This window comes from Nicotiana attenuata, chromosome 7, assembly GCF_001879085.1.
Source record: "Nicotiana attenuata strain UT chromosome 7, NIATTr2, whole genome shotgun sequence".
NCBI lineage: Eukaryota > Viridiplantae > Streptophyta > Magnoliopsida > Solanales > Solanaceae > Nicotiana > Nicotiana attenuata.
This window is the reverse complement of record NC_031995.1, coordinates 78019173-78025765: the sequence shown is the minus strand read 5'-3', so window position 1 is coordinate 78025765 and position 6593 is coordinate 78019173.

The following is a 6593-nucleotide window of genomic DNA, read 5'->3' as shown; positions in this document are numbered from 1 at the left end:
GTTCATGTATAGTGGTTATTGGAGGTCTTGAGACTCGTGTAGATTTGCTTCTTCTGGACATGGTCGATTTTGATGTCATATTAGGGATGGACTGGTTATCACCTTACCATGCTATCTTGGACTGTCATGCCAAGACTGTGACCTTAGCTTTGCCGGGTTTGCCTCGTTTAGAGTGGAGAGGGACCTCTGGTCATTCTACCCGCAGTGTTATCTCGTATGTGAAGTCTCGGCGTATGGTCGAGAAGGGGTGTTTGGCCTATTTGGCTTATGTTCATAATTTTAGTGCTGAGGTCCCTTCTGTTGATTCTGTGCCCATTGTCCGGGAGTTCCCTGAGGTATTTCCTTCAGACCTGCCGGGTATGCCACCGACAGGGATAATGACTTTTGCATTGATTTGGCTCCGGAACTCGCCCATTTCTATCCTGCCGTATCGTATAGCCCCGCCGGAGTTGAAAGAGTTGAAGGAGCAGTTGCAAGACTTGCTTGAAAGAAAGGTTTCATTAGACCCAATGTTTCGCCTTTGGTGTGCGTCGGTGTTGTTTGTTAAAAAGAAGGATGGGTCAAATGAGAAATGTGTATTGATTATCGGCAATTGAACAAGGTAACGGTCAAGAATAAGTTATCCGCTCGAGGATTGATGATTTGGTTCGACCAGCTTCAGGGGCCAGGGTATTTTTCAAAAGATTGACTTAGAATCTGGCTACCATTAGTTGAGGATTAGGGCATCCGATGTCCCTAAAGACAGCTTTCCGCACTCGGTAACGGGCAATTATGAGTTCTTGGTTATGTCATTTGGCTGAAAAATGCCCTAGCAGCTTTTATGGACTTGATGAACCGAGTGTTTAGTCCTTATTTGGATAACGTTCGTGATAGTCTTCATTGATGATATTTTGATATATTCCCGCAGCCGGGAGGAGCACGAGCAGCATCTTAGAGTGGTTCTTCAGACTTTGAGGGATAGTCAGTTGTATGCCATGTTTTCGAAGTGTGAGTTCTGGTTGAGTTCAGTTGCATTCCTGGGTCATGTTGTGTCAGCAGAGGGTATTCAGGTTGATCCGAAGAAGATTGAGGCAGTCAAGAACTGGCCTAGACCAGCATCAGCTACAGAGATTCGGAGTTTCTTAGGATTGGCAGGCTACTATCGTCGGTTCGTGGAGGGGTTTTCATCTATCGCAGCCCCGATGACAAGGTTGACCCAGAACGTTGCCCAGTTCAGGTGGTCGGACGAGTGTGAGGCGAGCTTTCAGAAGCTCAAGACAGCTCTGACTACGGCACCGGTGTTGGTTTTGCCCACAGGTTCCGGGCCTTATACAGTTTATTGTGATGCATCTCGTATTGGACATGGTGCAGTGTTGATGCAGGATGGCAAAGTCATTGCCTACACTTCGCGGCAGTTGAAGATCCATGAGAAGAACTATCCGGTTCATGATTTGGAGTTAGCAGCCATTGTCCACGCGTTGATGATTTGGAGGCATTATCTGTATGGCGTGGCATGTAAGGTGTTCACGGATCACAAGAGTTTTCAGTATTTGTTTGAGCAAAAAGAGTTGAATTTGAGGCAGAGGAGGTGGTTGGAGTTGTTGAAAGATTATTATATCACTATCTTATATCATCCGGGAGAGGCCAATGTGGTGGCCGATGCTTTGAGTAGGAAGTCAGCCGGTATGGGCAGTCTTGCTTATATTCCGGTCCGTGAGAGATCGCTTGCTTTGGATGTTCAGTCTTTGGCCAATCCGTTGTGAGGTTGGATGTTTCTGAGCCCAGCCGTGTGTTAGCTTCCACAGTCGCTCGTTCATCATTGTTGGAGCGTATCCTAGATCGGCAATATGATGATCCTCATTTGTGTGTCCTTAGAGACATGGTGCAGCACGGAGGTGCCAAGCAGATTACCTTGGGTGATGATGGAGTTTTGAGATTGCAGGGTCGAGTTTGTGTGCCTAATGTGGATGGACTCCGAGAGTTGATTTTATCAGGATTTGCGGCAGCATTATTGATGGAGGAGAATGAAGAAGGATATCGTTGCGTATGTGGCTCGGTGTTTGAATTGTCAGCAGGTTAAGTACGAGCATCAAAGGCCCGATGGTTGATTTCAGAGGATTGAGCTTCCCGAGTGGAAGTGGGAGCGGATCAGTATGGATTTCGTTGTTGGACTCCCGCAGACTCGGAAGAAGTTCGACGCAGTATGGGTCATTGTTGATAGGCTGACCAAGGCAACGCATTTCATTCCTATGGCAGCCTCCTATTCTTCTGAGAGGTTAGCTGAGATCTGTATCTGGGAGATTGTTCGCCTTCATGGTGTGCCCGTGTCTATCATTTCGGACCGAGGTACGCAGTTTACCTCGCATTTCTGGAGAGCAGTTCAGCGAGAGTTGGGTACACGAGTTGAGTTGAGCACAACATTTCATCCCCAGACGGACGGGCAGTCTGAGCGGACTATTCAGATTTTGGAGGATATGCTCCGAGCTTGTGTCATTGACTTTGGAGGCTCGTGGGATCAGTTTTTGCCTTTAGCAGAGTTTGCCTACAACAATAGCTACCAGTCGAGTATCTAGATGGCTCCTTATGAGGCTTTATATGGTAGGCGGTGCCGGTCTCCGGTTGGATGGTTTGAGCCGGGAGAGGCTCGGTTGTTGGGTACGGATCTAGTTCAGGAGGCCTTGGACAAGGTCAGGATCATTCAGGATAGGCTTCGTTCAGCTCAGTCCAAGCAAAAGAGTTATGCGGACCGCAAGGTTCGAGATGTGGCTTTTATGGTAGGTGAGCGGGTAGTGTTCCGAGTGTCGCCTATGAAGGGCATGATGAGATTTGGGAAGATTGCAGCGAAGAATTGATCTGAAACGAAGCACTTCGTCTATAGGCATTGTAGAAAGGATAGAATATGAGCCTAATCATTCTTCTCGAATCGCTCCAGTATGATGGACCGGGGGAGGGGGGGGGGTCCGCCAGAGAAAATGCAACACGATAGAAGAGTTCGCTCCGCCGCGTAAGATCCTCGAATCAACCACGACTACCATAATTAGGAGGGAGAAAGAGCTTTTCCAAAGGAACCTTTTGGGATGGACAAATCTGTTTGGAAACAGAGCTCTTTTATCGCGGAATTAGACCTGCGATTAACGTCGGCTTATCTGTCAGTCGCGTCGGGTCTGCCGCTCAGTTGAAAACTATGAAACAAGTCTGCGGTAGTTCAAAACTGGAATTGGCACAATATCGCGAAGTGGCCGCCCTTGCTCAATTTGGCTCAGACCTTGATGCTGCGACTCAGGCATTACTCAATAGAGGTGCAAGGCTGACAGAAGTACCGAAACAACCACAATATGCACCACTGCCAATTGAAAAACAAATTCTAGTCATTTATGCAGCTGTCAATGGATTCTGTGATCAAGGGCAAGCTTAGCCCTAGATTTATCGGTCCATTTGGGATTCTTGATCGAGTGGGAGAGGTGGCTTATAGACTTGCATTGCCGCCGAGCTTATCAGCCGCGCATCCAGTGTATCATGTGTCCATGCTTCGGAAGTAGCACGGCGATCCATCCCACGTGTTAGATTTCAGCACTGTCCAGTTGGACAAGGACTTGTCTTATGAGGAGGAGCCGGTAGCTATTCTAGACCGACAGATTCGTCAGTTGAGATCGAAGAGTTTTCCTTCTGTTCGTGTTCAGTGGAGAGGTCAGCCTCCTGAGGCATCGACCTGGGAGTCCGAGTCTGATATACGGAGCCGTTATCCCCATTTTTTCCCCGACTCAGGTACTTCCTTCTTTTGTCCGTTCGAGGATGAACGATTGTTTTAGAGGTGGAGAATGTGATGACCCAAACGGTCATCACTTGTTTTAAATTAAATTCTGTGTCTCCGAGGCCTTGAAAACCTTATTTAGAGTCACCTAGATTTGCGTGCACAGTCCGGGCGCGTAGCCGGAAAGCTTAAATATGGAAATTTATGAAAAATGATAAGTTTTGATTATAATATGAGTTAATTTGACTTCGGTCAACGTTTTGGGTAAACGGACCCGGACCGGTAATTTGACGATCCCGGAGGGTCCGTAGGAAAATATGGGACTTGGGCGTATGCCCGGAATCGAATTTCGAGGTCCCAAGCCTGAGAAATGAATTTTTGAAATAAATTGTTTTCTAAAAGTGTTTATAAGGTTTTGAAATGAAATTTGATTAGAACCTGATGGTATCGGACCCGTATTTTGGTTCCGGCGCCCGGTACAGGTCTTATATATAATTTAAGACGTTTCTATGAAATTTGGTGCAAAACGGATGTCGTTTGACGTGATTCGGACCTAAATTGGAAAATTTGATGTTTTAAGAAGTTTGAAAGAATTCATGGATTTTGAGGTTTAATTCGATGTTTATGATATTTTTTTGGCGATTTGATCGCACGAATAAGTCCGTAGGATGTTTTTGAGGTTGTGTGTATATTTGGTTTGGAGCCCTGAGGGCTCGAGTGAGTTTTGGATAGGCCACGGGTGCATTTTTGGACTTTGAAAAATTTCTGGTATTTCTGATCTGCAGGCTTCGCATTTGCGAAGCCAGTCTCGCAAATGCGAGCCTTGCATCGCAAATGCGAGAAGGGGACTGTGCAGGCCTGATCGCAAATGCGGCCTAGTGGTCCGCAAATGCGAAGAAGGGCCAGTCGCAAATGCAATATTTTTGATCGCAAATGCGAAAGTCCGGGATTTTCAAAGTGTTCGCAAATGCGAACAATATTTCGCAATTCCCACATCAGCAGGTTGGGGTTCGCAATTGCGAACCCCTGTTCGCATTTTCCATAACTGAGACCTGCATTTTTTTTATACTTAGCCGATTTTGAACCACTTTTCACATCTTTTCAAAACACAAACTCCTTTGGGCGATTTTCCAAGAACAAGTCTTCTTCTAAATCGATTGCAAATTAGTTTTTACTCATTTCCTTCAATCATTAACATCTTTTAACATGATTTCAACTTAAAATAAAAGATTATGGGGGAAATTGGGTGTTTTGGGTAAAACCTAGGTTTTTCAAAAATTGGGGATTTGGACCTCGATTTGAGGTCCGATTTCAAAACAAATTATATATTTGGGTTCGTGGGGAAATGGGTAATCGGATTTTGGTTCGAACCTCGGGTTTTGACCATGTGGGCCCGGAGGCAAATTTTGACTTTTTGGGTAAAACTTTAGAAAACTCATTTTTCATGCATTGGGGTTAATTCATTTAGCGTTTATTAATGCAATTAAGTAACTTGTGACTAGATACGAGCGAATTGGTTGTGGAATCAAGGGGTAAAGCTATAATTGAATCGTGAATTGTGTTCGTGGCATCGAGGTAAGTGTTTGGTCTAACCTTAGCTTGAGGGATTAGGAGTTGTGTCCTATTTGCTATTTGCTTCTTGTTGAGTACGACGTATAGGCATGGTGACGAGTATCTATACGTTGGTGTCAAGCATGACCGTGAATCTTATATTGTGATTTTCATGACTTTGTTGTATTATTCATGCCTTGGTGAACATTTATATTTGTTGTGAAAAGTTGTGGAAAGAATCGTGACCTATGAACATTGAGGAGTGTTGGCTCCAGTTGTATAACGAATTGTGAAAGTATAAGTGATAACTGAAACTCTAGAGCATTGGCTCAAGTTGTAAAGTGAAATGTGAAGTAAAAGCGAGAAAGAGAAGAGATCATTACGTTGCCCCTTGCCGGGCTATTGTTGATTTGTGGTTCCCTTGTATGGTGTTCTTAATTGATATTACGGATACTTAGGTTGATGATTCTTTGTGTTAGGTAAAGATTATGGGCATAGCTGAGGTAGTTATGTGTTGTAACCAGTTTGGGTATAGCTGAGGTAGTTAGGTGTTGTAACAAGTTTGGTTATAGCTGAGGTAGTTAGGTGTTGTAACAAGTTATAGCTGTTTTTCCCTTGCCGGGATAGGGTAGACCTTTTGATCCCTTGTCGGGACTCTCGTTATAATTGTAAATATTATATATGGAACGGGTTGCACGCCGCAATAATATTATATATGGATCGGGTTGCACGCCGCAACAATATTATGTATGGATCGGGTTGCACGCCGCAACAATATTATATATGGATCGGGTTGCACGCCGCAACAATATTATATATGGATCGGGTTGCATGCCGCAACAATACTATATATAGATCAGGTTGCACGCCACAACAGTATTATATGGGAGCGGGTGGTACGCCTACCACGAGATATAATGAAATGGGAGCGGGTGGTATGCCTAACACGAGATATAATGAAATGGGAGCGGGTGGTACGCCTACCACGAGGTATAATAAAATGGGAGCGGGTGATACGCCTACCACGAGATACAGGAAATGGGATCGGGTTGCACACCTGCAACAAAATGTGAAAAGAAAGTGAACTCTGCCTTTGTTTTCCTTATTCTTGTTAGTGGTTGGGTTTTGATTCCTTTATAGTTCTCTTTATATTCTGTTTCTACCTGTCATTCCCTGAAGCATGTTTCCCCCTCCCATCCTTACTTGTTTATTTCTGCTTTACTTTCCGCTGTATATTATATATTTGCACAGGTTTATTTGGTGGTCTGGTCCTAACCTCATCACTACTTCGCCGAGGTTAGGCTAGGCACTT